Consider the following 19,079-nt stretch of genomic DNA (forward strand, 5'->3'; position numbering starts at 1 on the left):
ACATCAAGAGCTATCTCTGAAGTAGGACACATGGTTGCCTTAACTGGTTTTTGTGTGTGTGTGTGAACTCTCGTTACCTGTACATTTTGCCGTGCAGGACAAAAGATTTGCTCTGGGAAGGGCAAATGTGACTGGGAAAATGAAGGGGAAAAGATTATTATCTCCACCCACCCCGTTCTACAGTCTCAATCTCAATCGACAGTTCTACAGTCTCAATCGACAGTAAGAGCTGTTCGACAGTGGAATTTGCTGCCAAGGAGTGTGGTGGAGTCTCCTTCTTTGGAGGTCTTTAAGCAGAGGCTTGACAACCAGATGTCAGGAGTGCTCTGGTGGTGTTTCCTGCTTGGCAGGGGGTTGGACTCGATGGCCCTTGTGGTCTATTCCAACTCTATGATTCTATGATTCTATGATTCAATCTGAACCAAGCTGGGGGAGATGGGAAGCTACTATTGTCACGTTTAGCTGCATATGAGAATAACACTTTTTAGCTCCAGTGACCCCTTCCCCAAATATGGGACATCCATGCAGTCCCTCTTTTCAGAATATTTCTGGAGCTAACAAACTGTGGAGGAAGGAGGATGGCTTGTTTGTTTTTTCCTGCATATCAAACCTTCCCTGCTACTCTTTAAAAAATTACCGCTGGGCTTCTCTTTGTAAACACCCCTCCTTCCTGACCCCCCCCCACTAATGAACTTGAAACACAGTAGCATCTGTTTATCATCTTGTCATTTAGGTTGTGAGTGGGATTCCAAAATTAATCATGGGAGTGTTACAGAGGTAATGTCACTATTTTTAAAGCGGGTCCAATACCGTGATTACAGATGAACTAAAACACCATAAAAGTTGATGAACTGGCAGCTTACTGGCATTTTTCTCTAGCTAAGCAGAATCTTGTGACCTGCTTTGTGCTGGAGCAAGAGGGAAATAATTGCTGACTTTTAAAACTTCAAAGAAGGGACAACGATGATTGTCTCAGGTGCAATCTGAAATCTGCTTTGTACAATTTAACCTAATTGAGACTTCAGTCCTAAACACACTTACCTGGGAGTATCTCTCATCGAACATCTGAGATGGCATGTAGAAGACTGCACTGTAAGTCTGCAAAATAACTAATGCACATCATCTTAAGACTGTTACGGACTGCAGACTTGGGGAATTTCCTATCATCCCATCCATTTCACTCCCTCTCCTTTGTTGGAGTTTTTTTTTGGTTAACATCTAGCCAAAAGAACGGTTCTATGGAGCTTGGCAATTTGCTCCCCCTTTTTTGGGTGGTCTTTAGAATAAATATTAACTCATCACTACTTTTGGATTTTTTTCTCAGTGAACCAACATTGCCACAATTGTTGTGAATCCTTAGTTATCCACCCAATTTGTTAAACCTGGCTGTAATAAGAAGCAGCTCTGGGTAAAACAACCATGACAACTGGTCTGATTCCCTCCTCCCAATCTAAAAAATATTTTTATAAGTCCGGTTAACATTATTTCCCCCCCCCCTTTCCCTCTTTCTTTTGTTTATACACTTGGATAAGGCTAAAATAATCCCCCAAACCCACTATTATTTCAGTCTTGGACGAAACCTAAAAGTTCCGGAAATTTGACAAAAAATAATATTTTTTTCTCAACATCATTTGCAGAACATAGATTGGCATAAAGTCTTTTGAAGTTCTGGAGAAAACATTTGAACTCTGGGATGCTCACCAAAACCAAATGTTTTTAGAAAACTGAATTCAAATGAAATGAATACTGGTGAACGATGACACATTTATGACAGTCTTGGCAACTGCTAAGATGTCTGGTTTTTTCCTCTACCAAAAAATAAGAGTAATAGTGATAATCTGCAATCAGGGAAACGTTACTTTGGAATAAGAAATGGATCAGCACTCTGGATGGCCCAGTCAGTAACAAAAAAAGCACTGCTTATTTGTAATCCTTTTATCCTCCTGCTACTGTGTAAAGCCTTCTCCTTTCTATGTCAGTCTTCCTTACTCTGCTCTTCCTCTTTCCCACTTGTTTGTTTCTTCATTTGATTCGGGCCAGAACCCAAAGACCCTTGAAACAAGATCCATGAATCCAAGGGGTGGAGTTAGACCCAAATGGCAACCTCCATCACCCACAAAATGAAAAATGGTGCACTGATCATTGTTTCAAAAGCAATTTGCAAGTGGTGTTGGGGTGTGCAATTCAGCAGTTCAAAGGGATGGGTCTTTATTTTTATTTTAATCCCTGGGCTCTTGCACAAGCAACTCTTTGGGTCCTTGCCCTAGTTGGGAATGTAGGAATGTGTGATTTGCCTTGGCCCATTTTGTGCTGCCTCCTTTCTTTCATCTGTGGCCAGGGGCTTGACAGCTCAGGGAGAGTCACCAATGGGTATGGAAGCAATATCCATTTTCAGTTGTTACTTTGCAGCTTGTAATACTATACTGCCTCTAAGAGCAGACCCAGTATTTAAATGAGTTGCCATCACATCAAGTTGCTGTGAGTTCCACAGGTTGTTTATGCATTGTGCAAAAAGGGCTTTCTTTACTAGTATGCTATTCCTCTAGCCCAGGCATAGGCAAACTCGGCCCTCCAGATGTTTTGGCACTACAATTCCCATCATCCCTGACCACTGGTCCTGTTAGCTAGGGATGATGGGAGTTGTAGTCCCAAAACATCTGGAGGGCTGAGTTTGCCTATGCCTGCTCTAGCCTTTCCTAGTAGATCCAATGTAGCCACCGATCTGTTGGATTTTCACTGCCAATCATCTCTTTCCTCTCATCTGCTCCTTTCTTGCTGGTTGTCCAAATGGTACCCTAGAACCCAGTTCAGTTGTATAATGTGGAACAGTCTCTGGTCTGCTGGGGAGAAGCAGCTTCCAAATTGTTTCCAGTGGGCAATTCAGCCTTGCAGACCCCTCCTCCTTTGTTCTTTCGGCTGTAGCCAGTAACAAATGCGCTGATTAGCATAACATTTCATCCACTCGCCCATTTCATCCACCAAAGGCCACCAGCATGTTGGCCGAAAATAGATCCCAGATTGAATTAATAACCACTGTTTGTTTGTTTGTTGTGGCAATGGCAAAAAACAGAGTGGGGGAAATATCCAAAGACGTCCAAAATTAATTCAGAGAAAACTTGATCATTCCTTTCCCTATCCCACTTCCATCCATGTGCATGGCAACAGGACTAGAAAATCTGTTTTCATTTTAGCTATCAATTTAGCAGTAAATCGAATTAAATGCCAAAATGTTTGAAAACCGAGTTGTATTTCATTCCAGCTGAATCACTGATTTGAGTGGGGGGAGGATGTCTTAAATGCTCAGCATTTTTATGATTAAAACACCCCAATAGTCTCTCTTTTAAAATGAAACATGCTTGGAAGAGACTTGCTGTTGTTAAGTATTAATCAAATCTTTACCCAGTTACGACTGAAGGGATTGTGTTAGGTAGACATGTCAGAGAGTGGATAATGGAGGTTGCATGGATACTGCCATTCTAGAGGCTAGTCACTAGGTGGCACTAGACTTAGTTTTAGCTAGGTGGAGTCTTACTGTTACTGTTCTTGTTGGAGAGAGATAATAAAGTTATTGTCAAGTTTCCTTACTGATGTGTCCTCAAAGTCTTCTGTGACAGAGATGGGAAGGAGAAGGGAGATGAGTTTTGAAATTTGTTTAGCCTAGGGCATTTGCACTCATATAGTCATACTGAAACCTCCCTTTCAGTACTGTATACCATTAGTCTTCAACAGGTGGGTTGGTACCTGCTTTTGGTTCATAACCTGCCTTAAGCATTCAGATATATGGTGAAAAAGACATAATATTTGAGTTTAAGGTTAGTTCCAGCTCTGAAAAATGATCACAGAGAAGGAATTGTCCTTGTGGTCTTCTGATTTCTCATTGATTGCTACTTTTTCATAGTTTAGCTTTGTCAATGGCTTGTGTCTACCTTAAATAACTGGGATATAGACAGATTGAATCACACAGGGTATAAAAAATGGCATTGCCTATCTGTGTGAGCGATCAACAGTGAATCCACAGTGATATCCACATTGTAATCCAAGCTTCTAAGAAAGGCTTATACTGTATATAATTTTGTGAATTGTGCTAGTTATCAAAACTGCTGAAATCTGATCCTTCTCATCACATTTGGGTCACGTGTTATGATTCTGATAATTCAAATTGCTGATCAAAACACTGTGCTGACAGATGTGCTGAAATCTGCCATTATTTTTCGTAGATTTTCCCAGTGTGCATTCTGAACCATAAAGACAAGAGCAAAGGGCAGCCACAAACAAGAGGGAAGAGTCTGTTCAGAGGTGACTTGGACCTCTCCTGCCTGTTTCCTGCCTGACTTCCCGAACATTGTGTGGCATAGCAATGTCATTTTTAGAATGGGAGGAATGAAGGAGAAATTTAATTTGGTTCATATTTAAAGGTGACCTTACCTAATTTGCACTTTTCAAAACAATAAGTGAACTGAAATACAGCCATCCTTCAAAATTCACACTTCTCAAAATTTGGCAGTGCAGTTCTCCAGCCATGTAATGGGTACAAGAATGCAAATACTAGGGTAAGGTGTGCATAAATGAGTGTAAGTAACACACAAACATGTATTGTGGGGAAATTGCTTTGCAAAAACATGTATATAGGTAGGCAAAATTGCATGCCAATTTGTGTATACCAGGAGAAATTCACACTACAATGCTGAAGAATTTTCATGATGACTTCTTTTAAAATTGCCTACACAACAGGTTCTTAAACTGCCAAAATGTTTTATTTAGCCCCTTGTGTTTAGGAATTAAGAAACCCTTTCCTTGGGAAAAACTTGCACTTCTTAGCACCAACTTGCTGAGGGTATTAACCCCTTACCTCTGCTGTGGTTCCAGTCTTGATTGGGAAGGTGAGAGTTTGCATAAGGAAAATAAGTTCCTATAGAAGTGAACAGGAATTTGCCTTCAATGCGAATTGCAGGTGCAAGCCTCACAATCTAGATTGGGTCCTCAGTGGAAAATTAAGGATATGCCGTACGCCGATAGTCCAGTCTGAATTGGGCTTTTTGTGCATGCACAGACACAATTCTGCAGATTCAGACACAGCTACATAGCTAATGTAATATGTAATACAGCCCTGAGGGAAGGGTAAGACGATGTACTACATGCAAGTGCCCAAAAAGCACATATATCCTTTTGCGTTAAAAGGGGAGGATATCTTTGGCCCATCTCGTTAATGTCGTTATCAGTATTATAAGAGCTATTTTTCCCTACGAACACTTCCCTTGTTCTCTTAGAATGGCAACGGTGCCCACCGGGGAATTCTGACTGAAATAAAGCCCTGATTATAAAGTATAAAAAGGTACCCAGAGCCAGTGCTCTTAGAATACAGCCTGAATTCTGCCGTTCAGATTAGAATCCTGCTGAGAATCTTGCCCTCCCTGCCCTGGCCTTTTGAAATAATGCCCTTGGATGACGAACAGCTGACACTGCTGCTTATGTCAGTGCTTGGACTGAGGTTGTGTTACTGTGCTGAGAAAACATCGCCTCCTCAGACCAGTGCTGGGACATTTATATGTGAACATAGGAAGCTGCCTCATACTGAGTCAGATCATGGCTCCGTCTCCCTCAGTGCTGACTACACTGATCGGCAGCAGTGGCCCAGGGTCTCCCACAGCCCTACCTGGGGATTCTGAGTTTTGATCCTGCAACCTTCTGCATGCAAAGTGGATGCTCTGGCCCTGAGCTGTGGCCCTTCCCCCTGTGCTGGGAGCTGGTAGGATTTGGCCACTGCTTTTACCTCTGCAATCTTGAAAACAGGACTGCGTGAGAACCTGAAACTTAAAAAACAAAACCCACTACATGTTCCCTTTGTTTATAAACCAGTGCACATTTTTTATATACAGCCAGGATTAAGAATCCTTCCCTGATAACACAATGGCTGTCTCTCAATCTGCCCAGTTTTTCCAGTGTCTCTAGGGCACAGAGGTCGGGCTGAAAAATCTTTCCGTGACATGATGGCATTACCAGTCTCTCCCCCCCACCATTTCCTAGTGGGAGGAGCGCACTCCTACACAGCACATTTCCTCTGTGTTGTGGTCCTCACGAGGCAGAGAGCTGCACTTCTAAATGGTTTCTTGTGTAAGCTCTTTCATGCTTCTCGCCTTGGAGCCTTCTTTTAGATTCTGAGCCAAGAGGTCAGGAAATGCTCGGCGCTACGGCTTCTCTTTCTGTATATGTTTCTATGTGGTTCTCCACAGATCCATGGAACACATTCCCGTCTCTCTCTCTCCCTCTTTCTTTTTCTCCCTTCCTCACACTAATTTCTTGGCTCAGAATATTCTTGACTTTCATTGTTTGCATGTGGAAAAATGAAAACTTGATAAACGGGAAGATCTTTCTCTTCACATTTTTAGTCCTTTTTCCAAAGTATCCCTGCTCTGCGCACTGTCTCTCAATCCAACACTTTAAAAAGGAAAACCAAGGGGGGAAAGCTTCTTCCTGGGTTTACACATATACTTTGAAAAATTATTCTGCTGATGGAATCGGCAAGCTTTCATGACTTTTAGGTTTGGCCAAGCTGTTAATGCATTTATTGCTTTTGGCATCAGGTGACTGGAATGGTTAGTTGCTTTGAATTCCCTCCCTCCCCATCACTTTCTCTTTCTCCCACTCTCTTTAAAAGATCACTGTTTTTCCTCCCCTTTGCAATTCCCTTTCCTTGCTAATAGCACAGAGTGACAGCCACTGATTAGAGAAGCTTCAGGAAAGGCCACTAAGAACCTGGCAGTCACAGGCATCACATCAAAACTAAGACAGACGAACACTCTCAAGATCCTTTCTCCGGGTGGCGGGCTGTTACCCCTCCCCGCGCTTTCCGGATGAAATTCACCTTTCTTTTCTCACTCCCTGACCTTGAGATTTCAGTAAAAAGCTTGAGAAATAATTTCCCCACCTTAACATCGCGGTTCAGCTTCTCCCCTACCCACCCCAGTTCAGCTGCAGCTTATTTGATGAGAATCAATACAATACTGTAGTTCTACAAAAGGGTGTACATCAGGCACAGACACTGTAGAAGTGGTCTTTGGCATCGTCCTCACTGAGGCCATAAATTGGTGCCTGGGCTGTACCACTTTGGACCACAGCTGGGTTTGGCTCATTGGAGTGACACTAGGCAAAACAAAAACACCCCTCCACATAGAATATTAATGTGGCACATACAATGTTATGGCCAAAAGCCTTCTCCCTGAAATCTAGTTTTCTGTGTTGAGGGATTTTGAGAAGCACTCAATCATTAGAGACTCCATCTGCAACCGTACAACCCAGAACACAGGTTAACTGCCTCTGTGAGAACTAGGCCTCTGAAGGCACAGAGAGACTTGGGTGTTGGGTTATATCCACGCCATATGCTTAAAGTACTCCTACATACCCTCCAAGTGTACTGATTTTCCAGGGGCGGTCCCGGAATTAGGAAAGCCATCCTGGCTTCTGATTAGAACGTCTGCATTCCCGCCCACCAGTGCTGCGGCCGCCACATTCAGGAAGGAGGACAGTGGCAGCTGCAGGTGGTGTGAGAGAGCATCCCGTTGCCTCCCCATCGTCACCACTGCCGGCCTCCTCCCTTGGGCAGCTCATAGTGGATGCTGGAGAGCAGGTGAGGAGGAGGAGAGGCTGCCACCGCCCAAACCCAGCCCTGCATGATGTGCCGCCTCTGATGGGCAGGCAGAGGGCAGGGCTGCCCTGGGCGGGAAGACGGGGGGAGCAGAGCGCAAGGAGTCAGGATTTTTTTTTTTTTAAAAAAAAGTTTTGTGCATCCATGTCTAATCTTTTCCTTTTCCAAAATTTATTATTGGTGTGTGTGTGTCCCAAAATAAAATTGGGATTAAGTATGTGCTGTGTCCCATTGGTGAAGCGGTGATGGTACTTGCCCTTCTGACAGGAAATGCTGTGCTGGGGGCACAAAAAATGGGGGGAGGTCAATGAAGGTTGGGGTGGGTGAGAAATGTCCCTATTTTCACCTGAGGAACATTGCTGCTTTAACAGCCATGGCTCCTCCCTGCAAAGAATCCTGGGAACTGTGTTTTGTTAAGGGTGCTGGGAATTGTAGCTCTGTGAGAGTTAAACTACAGATCCCAGGATTTTGTGGGGGAAGTATAAATGTGCTATGAACGTATGCCGTGGGTGTGACCTTAGAAGTAAATGTGAAATTCAAAGCAAGTTCTCGTCCCAAGGTTCTTCCTAACTTTGAAGTTAAACTACATACCCTAGAATCAAAATGAAACCCTCCTCCTTTGCTTCCCTGTATCTTCCACTGAGGTCTCGTTGCAAGGAACACCTTTCAAACTGTGTATCTCCCCTCCCTGTTCCTCCTCAAATGCAAAATCTGTGTTTGGATTTTAGCCACCTGGTTATGCTTAGTTCCTTATTTAAAAATAGTTCTCCAAAATAGATTCAGACATTACACTGTTAAAAACAATTTTCGCTCTAGGTATTGAATGTCATACTGGGTTTGTAGTAATAACTGATAGATATCTTGAATAATCTTCAGTTTGGACTGTGACTACAAAGCTCTGTCAATCATTGGGTTTAACCTTAAACACAGATGATTTGAATTCACATTAGCAGCATGAGGAAGCCAAGAAAATGGAAGGGTGCTGTTTGCAGAAAAGATGATAGGGTTACCTCTGCTGCTAGCTTTTCCTGCTACTTGCCTGAGATACTAAATCAAGGTGAAGTTTATGGAAAAAACCCCAAGAAGTGGGGGGTTCTAATGCCTCATTCCTGCTGGGATTTTCCTATTATAAATCTGCTGTCAGAAATGAGTGTTTCGCTTGTGGCTTAATTTTATGCAGGCCCAAACACCTTGGCTCAACACGTTCTGCCAGAGACCGTCTTGACTGTCTTAATGCGACAGGGTCCTCATTAGCTGCGACACGGGAAGAAGGGAACGGTACACACACTCTTTTGTCGCTGCCCATTGCTTCATGAGCAGCCCAATGCAAACTGAAGGAGGACGTAAATTTGCAAGGTGGCATGCGCGCAGCGGTGAACATTGAAAGAGCATTACTCGCATGAATTAGCCAACTCAGAGCAATTTCATCCGCCCCCCCCCCCCCGTTTTGAGCTGAAAGTTCTCAATGGCTCAGCACTAACGTTTACTGAAACTAAAGCATCTTGCTGAAACCATTCAAAGGACAGTGTACCTATTGATTTCTCTCTCTCTCTCTCTCTCTCTCTCTCTCTCTCTCTCTCTCTCTCTGGCTACTCCGTTACACACAAGTCTCAAACAGAAGCTGCGCTCGTATTTCCTAGAGTTATAGAGACACTCTATATTCATGGGCTGAATCGGACAGCCTCCTTTTGCACTGTGCTTCTTGCTTTGTTGTGTGACTTTGAGATCACCATTCCTTCTCTATGAGTCAGTTCCAAGAGAAATGCTTCCAGACTCCAGTGCTAAATGCTAGCGGGCAGGAACACATTCATGTACTACAAAGCAGTCATACAAGCTCAGGGCCCGTCGGATGCTTAGTCTAAAGTGTGAGGTGCAAGAGAGCTCGAAGCCGTGCCCTCTGCCCTGGAAGCTTCCACCCTTTGACTCAGATGACTGTGAGGGCTGTCCACAGCTCTGGGAAGGGCACCACACACACGTGCTCAAAAGCATCCCCATCAGCATTCCCGGGTCTAAAAGTCTGCTGCCCTAAGATGCATCCGTTTGCACAACTGATTCTTTAAGTGGGGAAAAGCTTCAATCGCCAAGCCGCGCGTCCCAAGTTGTCTGGAAAAGCAAGGGCAAACGCGACTCAGCGCAGATAGGGGTAAAAGCAGAGATCTCCTGATAATGACCGCTCCCCGCTTAAACGGGGGGCGCCCTTTGCGTGGACGCGTGCAGCCCCTAGATCTGGAGCGGCTCCTACAGCATAGGCTTGGCTTTGCCTTCCCTCAGGTGGGATACCTGGAGGTCTCCGCCTACCTCAGTCAGCTGTCCAATCCCACCTGGGGGAAGCGTTGCCAAGGAGACCAGGCCAGGTAGGGGAGGGATTACCTGCCCACACAATAGAGGGAGGATCTTACCTAAGAATCCTCACTTGGCTCCAGAGCTTCTCCCACCCTACCCACCCTTAGTTAATGTCTTATTTTGCAGGTTAACTTTTCTTCACAGGTTTTGCAGGTTAACTTTTCTTCACAGGTATGCGGGCGCTGCTACGTTAAGGTCGCTGTTAAAGGGCCGGAAAGGAATTTCCCTGCATTGGCAGGTTTCGCCTTTCCCGTAGCAAAACGTCACAACTTTGGCGGTATCAGGCCTTGGGCGGAATCCTTTTGTCCATCTTCCTCTTGCGACGGCGATACCAGGGTTCCCCGTTAAAGGGGTTTTATGAAGGGAGGCTTTGGCTGTACACCGAAAGGTCGTCATTGCTCTCTCCTGTGGCGGCAGCGTTACGGGGGCGGCCATCTCTGCTTGAACATATGTTCTCCAGAGCTGGCCCATCCCCCCCCCACACTGGATAACCCTGATGCTCCCTAGGTCCCCGGCCGGGGACCGGGGAGGGAGAACGCCCAATGCCTGAGCCAAGGTCTGCCCACATTTGAAATTTAATAAAGTTGTGGCCAATTTAATCCCATAGCACGTTGTCTTGAGTCGTTATTCCACGTGACGGGGGGACCGTGCAGGATCTGGGGACTCCGCCTGTCCACGCAAATAAATAGCCAGGTTTCCTATATTCTCTATGTGTATTGTCCCCTGTGTTGATTGTGTGACGACAGCTACGATGACTAGTGAACGAATGGCATGGTGATTGGTGGAGTTGGAAACATGACAAAATATTGTATGATCCTGAAGCTGATGAGTTTTGGCCCCTCTTATTTTGGGTTTAAAACTTGGGCCGTTGAAAACCATCCAGCTGGTTCTAGGAAGCATTTGGCCTGACAACAGTCCTCCATCTTTGTGTTCCGCCAATTGGCACGTGCTGATTGGCATTGCAACAAAAGGCACGTGGGCACTGAGCTGATTGGCCGTCAAATACATCTGGTAAGAGTTTGAGAAAATGCTACATCTTGGAGTACAGGGTCTGAGGTCAAGAGCACAATGATGTGAGAATTCTCAGGTTTATGTAAGTTCAGGCACGCAGGGCTGTCGTTCAGTGGTAGTACATCTGCTTTGCATGCAGAAGGTCCCAGATTCAATCCCTAGCATCTCCAGGTAGGGCTGGGAGAGACTGTCTTGCCTGATATTACGGAGAGCTGCTGCCAGTCAGTACAGTGGTACCTCGGGTTACATACGCTTCAGGTTACATACGCTTCAGGTTACACACTCCGCTAACCCAGAAATAGTGCTTCAGGTTAAGAACTTTGCTTCAGGATAAGAACAGAAATTGTGCTCTAGTGGTGCAGCGGCAGCAGGATGCCCCATTAGCTATAGTGGTGCTTCAGGTTAAGAACAGTTACAGGTTAAGAACGGACCTCCGGAATGAATTAAGTACTTAACCCGAAGTACCACTGTATAGACAATTCTGAACTAGATGGACAAATATTCTGCATCCCTTGTTCCTATAAGCATGTGGCGGCGATTAGTGCAAGGCTGGAGACTCTGCAGCACTTGGTCCTGATGTGGTTTCACGGCAACACATATTCAGCATTATTGAAATGGCATGTTGCTCATCCCTAGTGCCTCACCACTACCCAAGTCTCAGTGAATGCTGTGTAAGTAATGTGAAGTGCCTAACCTTGAGGTTTTATTACAACCAAGTGACATAAATGCTGTGAAATATGAATAATAAATAACAATGGACCCCTAATGAAAGGACAGGATGCTGACAACCGTCTGATGCACTGATATGCATAACTGCAGCCCCATTAAAAAGAACGTTCTAGGCTGGTGGCTGGTGACTCCTGAGCAGGTGGAAGCATAGGAGGGCTTCCTGTTTCTGGAAGGCTTCCTGTTTCTCTGCTCAAGCAATTAGGTTTATCTGAGTTTCTTTATAAAGACAATCTGTGCCTGATCAGCTTTAATAGGTTTATTTGCATTTTCAGCTCAGGGATTTAATGAACACTTTAAAAACATTTCTAGAAGAAAGGTATATGGCTGGTCTAAGCTGGCGATAGCCAAAGGATGCTGAACGTGGAGACTTGCTGCAACCAAGCAAAATTCACTTGGGTCAAGGAAAATTCGTTTCTGGGATTAGACAGATTCCTTCCATAACAAATACAGACTGCCCTCCATGTTTAATTAGTAGGAAAATAATTATATTGCAGCATTATCCCAAACGGAATAGTTGGACCAGTACAACAACTTGTAGCCAGGGAGGCCGTGAAGATGGCTTTGCCAGCCCCAGGGCATCATGAGATGCCAGAAGAAAAAATCATAAACAAAAAGTTCAGAGGCATTTCCCTTTGCCATTTGGCTGCGATACTCCATCATTTGTCACAAAATGGAAAAATAAGACCTGCCTTTCTAGGGCAGTGGCTGAGTGCAATGAAAACAACGCTGACTTGCAAACACAAAATCAGCGCTCAGTGGTGAAGCTAAAAAACCAAGAGATGGAAATGAGAAATACTACACCAGGAGGCCTGAGAATCCACAAGCCAGAAATAGCACATACGGTAACCTTTAGAGAGTAATGTTTAGCAAATTTAACTTTGTGAGAGACTGAACAAGGCAGCGCATGGCAAATGTTTCAGTAAACTGTTTGCAAATAGACTGGCTTGTTTTGCACTCTGCATCCAGAGATCCCAAATATTGCATTGGGGAAACAAATTCTGCACTCAGAGGAAATTGTGGAAATTTATGAACTATATGTAAACATGGTTTGGGGGGTTGTTTGTTTTGTTTTTGCATAAATATGTTCCACCTTGCAACTTCATTCTGAAGTACTTGGGGTTTTTTATACAGGCTTTGGGGTGGTGCCAGATAGGGTTGGGGAAGAAAGTGGTTTCAGTTCACATTGAAAGGCAAACTTACCTTATTTGCACTTTCCAAAACAATATGTGAAACAAAACACAGCCACCCTTCAAAATGTGGACTTCTTTGAATTTCACAGTGTATTTATCTAGCCCCGTGATGTGTGCCAAAATGCATATACTAGGGTAAGGTGTGCATAAGAATGAGCTATCTCTCTGCTTGAAGCTCTGGATCGCATCAAGACTTAGTTTTACTTAGAATAAATCCATGGAAATCCTTGGAACTTCAGTTAATCATGATAAGTCCCATTGAGTTCAGTGGATCTACCCGAAGCATGTCTACAACTGCAATCCTACCTCTCCTTACTAGAAGTAAGCCCCACTTCAGTGGGATTTACTACTGAGAAGACATTATTAGAACTGCACTGTTAGTCTAGATCCAGCCATATATATTCTCAACTGTTTCCTGAATTTCCCACAGAGCACACCTGAGATAGCACGGCTCCAAGAGCATTATGGGAACTGTGGGGTCTGTTTTTTAAATGTCCCATTTTATCACTGAGGGTAACGTAGAGGCGCATCGTATATGTACCAGCCTGAATTTTGTGCAGATAAAAATATAATAAATAGCACCGTGTCTCAGGTCAACCAAGATGATGAAGGTCTTTAGAATGGGTGTGTTGGCCACCAGATGGGTTTAACTTGGGGCCCAAATTGAGATTCCAGGCTGCACTGAGCTGGAGGCTTCCATGAGGCCTGTATTTATCTTGAAGATGGAGACCCAGTGAAGCGTACTGGTTAGGCTGTTAAAGCAGGACCTGGGAGACCAGGGTTCAAATTCCCATTCAGCCATGAAGCTCAGCAGGTGACCTTAAGCCAGTCACACTCTCCTGGCCTAACCTACTTCCCAGGGTTGTTGTGAGGATAAAATGGGGGGGGGGGGAGAGAACTGAATATACCACTTTGAGCTTTATGGAGGAAACGTTGGATATAATTGTAATAATGAATAAATGAAAAACCTCCCAAAAGACACTTGCTTTTGTGGAAGCTAAGGAGCACCCATTTTCTCCCTTCCCGCTTCTAGCCTTTGCAAAAGCCACTCTCTCCTAACTTTCCATGGCTTCTTGGTCTTGGAGCATGTAGCCAACTCCACTTTTGCCCTCCTAACCCATCAAACACAGCCCTAATTCACAGCGCAAGATCCATAGTTTGTTTCGATTTACTAACATACCATTGTTTTAAAGGTGTGTTATTAATAAGGGAGGGGGATCATTTGTAATTATACAGATTGAAACATGGTGCTGTCAGTCTAATTCAGCATGGCTCTTGATACATAAAACCATACACAGGAGTTATGATCTCTTAACTAGCCTCAGAGGTGCAAATCCAAGGAGGTGTAAATCTCAAACTCCAGGGAGCAACAGATGCCATAGCTGTTGAGCTGGTAGTGCATATATCAGCAATGAGGGGGGTCTGCTTTACATAAATCTTAGACGAATATTTAGCCGCTTAGTAAACTGGTTGAACAACGAGAGCGCAACTACATAAAAACGAAAACCACATGTCCCAATGAAAATACTTTTTTTATTTTTAACGGTGGGGGTTGGGGAGGGGGAAATAACTGTAGCCCATGGTATGCATATCACCAGAAGAAGCAAGAAAACTGTTTTCAAGGAATTTATAAGAGGGATGTAATTTTGATAATTAATGTTCTTTCCCCTTTATGTTCTCATTTTTCTCCTGTAGTGTAACTGAATTGGAAGAGGGCATTTTAGTGCTGAAGTGATACTTATCTCAAATGTTAGGCTGGTGGGGACACAGTTAAAATTCAGATATAGTAAGTGGATTAAGGCAGTCTTACATTTTATGCCTTATGGGAAGCCATTGGTGTCATTCTGTTGTTGAAACAGGAAGCTGAATGGCAGACACATGTAACTGCGAACCTATGCATTTTCCGTGGAGGAACTTGATTGATTGGTAGCTCGCTTACATGTCCATGCTACATCCATGTCTTTTGTTCACACTTTATATGGTAGTAAGAGCAGCTGGTATGGTGAGTTGGTGATGTGGAGCCCCCCTCCTGACACTGGAATCACTGCCACTTACCTGGATGGGGAAGGAGGTGGCGAGATTGGGGCTGGCAGGAGCACTGGGTTGACTTGACTGGTGTGCTTGTGCAGCCCTGACCTTGCTAAGATCCTGCCCCATCCAGGTAAGGACACCATATTAGCCACTTCCATGTGATAATGAAGTGTCATTATAACACCCATGATCAGCGCCAAGCCTAATTTGGCCCAGTTTGCATGTAATACGAAGCCAAACCATGGTTTAGCACAAAGGAGCAATCGTGGGTTTCCTGAACAAAGAGCTTAGGAGGCCATTTGTTTGTTTGTTTTTATTTTATTAAAGATTTTCTTGATTTACAAAAGTGTAGGCAATGTCTCTCTCTTGTATTCCCTCCCCCCCCCCATGTAACATTTTAACAAATCAGTTTCATTTGTTGAGACATTGGGAAGAAAAGGGGGAAAGAGGTGGAGGGGGGAAAGATGGGTGGGGTTGGGGTTGGGTGGCGATGTTTCTATTTTTCTTAATATATGTAGGGTTTAGTGTCAGCGTTGCTTGTGCAGGTTCTTTGCTGTTCACTTGTGTTCCTTTGGTGGTGAGAGAGGTTGGGGTTGGCCTAGGGTGTGGTTGTTCATTTGTGGTTGGCTGTGGCGGTCTTTGTTTTCATGTGTGAGTGGGGTGGGTGGGTGTTTTGGATCAGGTTAGCCATATTGATTTGTATGCTGCTGGTGGATTTTTGTTGTTGGGTTGTGTGTGTGATAAAGGGGAGCCATACTGGGGTGAAGGCGTCTTCTTCCATTTGTCCCGTGTCAGTTTCAGTTTATTGGTTAACTTTTCTAGTAAGGCTGTTTCCCATACTATTTGGTACCATTGGTCCATGCTTACTCCTGACAGGCCCATTATTGACTTGTGTGAGTTCTATGAAATGTGTGTGGAATAATAGGAGCAGTTATAGGGTTATAGAATCGCAGAATAATAGATTTGTGGAGTTGGAAGGGATCCCGAGGGTCATCTAATCCAGCCCTCTGCAATGCGGGAATCTAAAGTTTCCATGACCATCCAGAAATCTTTGTGGGTAACTCCCAACATATTGCAATAGATTGCACTGGAATAAGCTGCAACTTCTAAAGGTTGGTGGCAATTTAGAAAGCAGTAGAGGAAGTTGGTTTCTTCTTTTAGAGATGAAAACCTGGTTATAAATCCATCGCTTTGAAATGAAAGGCAGACAGGTCTCTTAGAAGGATCTCTAGCATGTAGCTTAAATAGGAGCATTGTTCTGGCCACCAGGGACCCTCTCCATTTTGAACTGAAACATATTAAGGATTACTTAAAGCCAACTGATGGATAGTATATGCAGATATGGGAGACTCTTGGTAATGACTCAAAATCAAGTTATAAAAGAAGGTCTATTACCAATGCACACAAATATGCTTCACTTATGAGATCCAATCCCCATGGAAAATCGCAGCAGGGAGAGAAATAGTTCACGTGCCATGAAAAATATATGCATTTCAGACCTTCAACAAATTAGAACAATGGTCACAAGTTTGCTAACTTGAAAAAGCCAATCACATTAGATAAATGATTGCCAAGCAAGTAGATGGAAATGACTTTGGAATCCCCACCCCCTGCAAAAAAAAAACCCCCAAACAGATTGTGTACAAACTATACATCAAAATCAACTCAGACTTTCCTCTTGCAAACCTGCTTGGAAATAAGTTCTAATGAACCAGAAGACTTTCTGTCAGATAAAGGAGGTAATTTCTTTTAGGAGGTAATTTAATTATTGTTTGATACTAATGTTATGTATCTGATGTTAGCTGTCCTGAGCCCGACTTCGGCCGGGGAAGGTGGGATATAAATAAAAGTTTTTTATTATTATTAAAAGTACTAATATTATTATTAATAGCAATACCTTCATTTTCAGTATGCAAATGACTTTAATCTATTTGACAGGAAGTATATCATCATACGATGTTGCCACAGCTTAGTAGACCAACGGATGTGAATATGGTGAGGGCAAAGGCCTTCCATGGCCCTCCCTTCCATACACACATGTTCTGGATATGTGTGGAAAGTCAGGCCCGATTCTTGTGTTAACTGGTCACATGGTTGAGACCTGCAGCTCAGTGCTAACCTATGCATTCACTGCTTGCGAGAATTTCCTGCTTTTATAGCTACTATCCACACTACTGCCATGCATGCATGCAAGAAGGCTCTGAGTTATATATGAACATATGATGTTGCTGGCTGTAGAATCAGAGTTTTGGTCCATCTGCACCAGTACTCTCTCTACTTAGGCCACCCAGTGTCCACCCACCCAGTAGACCAGGCATAGGCAAACTTGGCTCTCCAGACGTTTTGGGGACTACAACTCCCATCATCCCTAGCTAACAGGACCAGTGGTCAGGGATGATGGGAATTGTAGTCTCAAAACATCTGGAGGGCCGAGTTTGCCTATGCCTGCAGTAGACTTTCAATTTGTGATTGTTTTGAACTGGGCACATCAGGGCATTGTTTTGAACCTGGCATCTCCCACACGGAAAGCAATCCTGCTCCCCTCCCAAGCTGTGCCCTATGGGTGCTTCTAGCTGGTCAGTTTGATTTCTGCGGCTTTTTCTCATGTTGGGTGTTTTTCATCACCCTCGAGGAGCTGTACATTGACCTGGATGTTCAGGCCCTTTGTAGCTTAAGGCAAACACACCGCGACACAAATGACAGGAAAAGGAAGACTCCATGAGTGGGGTTTGGGAGAAGGAGAAGCAGGAGTGGAGAGATTTGCATAGGTCAAGAAAGGCCAGTGAAACATCTGTTAGTGGTAGCTGACATGTGTCAATTTTCAGCGCTCATTAAATTCGTATTAATGCTGAACTGTTCTTAAAGCTCCCAAATGCATCTCATGGCTGCCGCGTTCTCCAAATCGAGTGGTGATGACTTTTCAGAACTGTGCCATGCCTGTTTGCTTGCCAGTGGCATCTGACCTGGGGGTCAGGATTCTATTTAACCCTTCCTTGTAGGTCAAAAGACAAATTAATCTGGTGAGAATTGAATTGGAAATGAGGTGTTTAAATAACAGGTGTCCCATTAGTAGAGTAGCTGCCAAGCTGAAACGCGTATGCCTTTCTCTCCCCCTGCTGCTCCGCTTTGCTGGCTGCAAAGATGTCTCTGGGGAGAACAAGTCAAGCTTAAGTCATCCGAGATGGAAAGTTGCTGCAGGGAAGAGAATGGAACAGGTGACTAGCTCAAGAATATCTTGCAGATTTATGGCAGCCAACGTCTCTCATGCTTCTGCTTCAGCATATTTGCAAGCTATTTTTCTGGACTTTGGTGGGCAAATAACCGAACAAATGCAAGGACCACACTTGCCTCCAGAAAGCCTAGACGCACCCAAGAGCTCACACACAGAATTAATGAACTAACCCAGTGCGCGTCCACTCCAAATCAGATCATGCGTAGTTCACGGGAGTTTACTCCTTAAGTAAGTAGGATTGCGGCCTTAGGGTTATTTTCTTTGAACAGCAGACCACCATGCCGGCACACATCACAAACGGATTTTCTAACTTTGCAGAGCTTCAAAAATAATTTGCTGTGATGTGGCCTGGTGGGCTGTTGTTTGAGCAGTGTGACTCCAGAGACTCAACTGGGCATGAATAGGTAATTGTATAAGACACTCCAGAGTTTTTCATAGGGCTCTTTTTCCTTTAGAGTTGGCTCACTCATGAGAATTCCATTGTCCTGCCCAAACCATTGCGTTTCTTTGTCTTCCCTGTTGTAGCCCCATTCCCCAGCACCCAGAGCTGGTTTGCCGCCGTTTTTGAGTTTGCAGTGCAAGTGAACTGATTGTAGTCTCACCTGATTTAGAGGTGTGGTTTTTACAGAGTATGGAAGGGTTCCATTGCTTATATTACTTTCCAATGTGAAGGTGCTGCTGGTAACCAAGAGGAGGAGAGGGAGGCAGCAGGGAGGTTGGCACAGTGTGGGTGCAGCAGCAGAGCCAATCATATGCTCCTGCCACTGCACTTGCACTGCACTGACCTTCCTGCCACCTCCCCTGCTTTCGGTTATTGACACTGACCTCCATGTTAGGAAGCCTGGTAAAACAATGCAACTCCCCCCTGCCAGCCACTGCTGTTACTGAGTAGGGCTAGGTG

At 44.3% G+C, this 19,079-nt stretch overlaps 1 protein-coding gene across 9 annotated transcripts in view; it reads left to right on the top strand.

Annotated features, from left to right (window-relative positions):
- The window catches only part of DYNC1I1 (dynein cytoplasmic 1 intermediate chain 1), a 231,916-nt gene that overhangs the window by 102,642 nt on the left and 110,195 nt on the right, over positions 1–19,079 (top strand). The window lies entirely within an intron of this gene.

The sequence above is a fragment of the Podarcis liolepis genome (assembly GCF_965112155.1).
Source record: "Podarcis liolepis genome assembly, chromosome: 12".
Classification (NCBI taxonomy): Eukaryota; Metazoa; Chordata; class Lepidosauria; order Squamata; family Lacertidae; genus Podarcis; species Podarcis liolepis.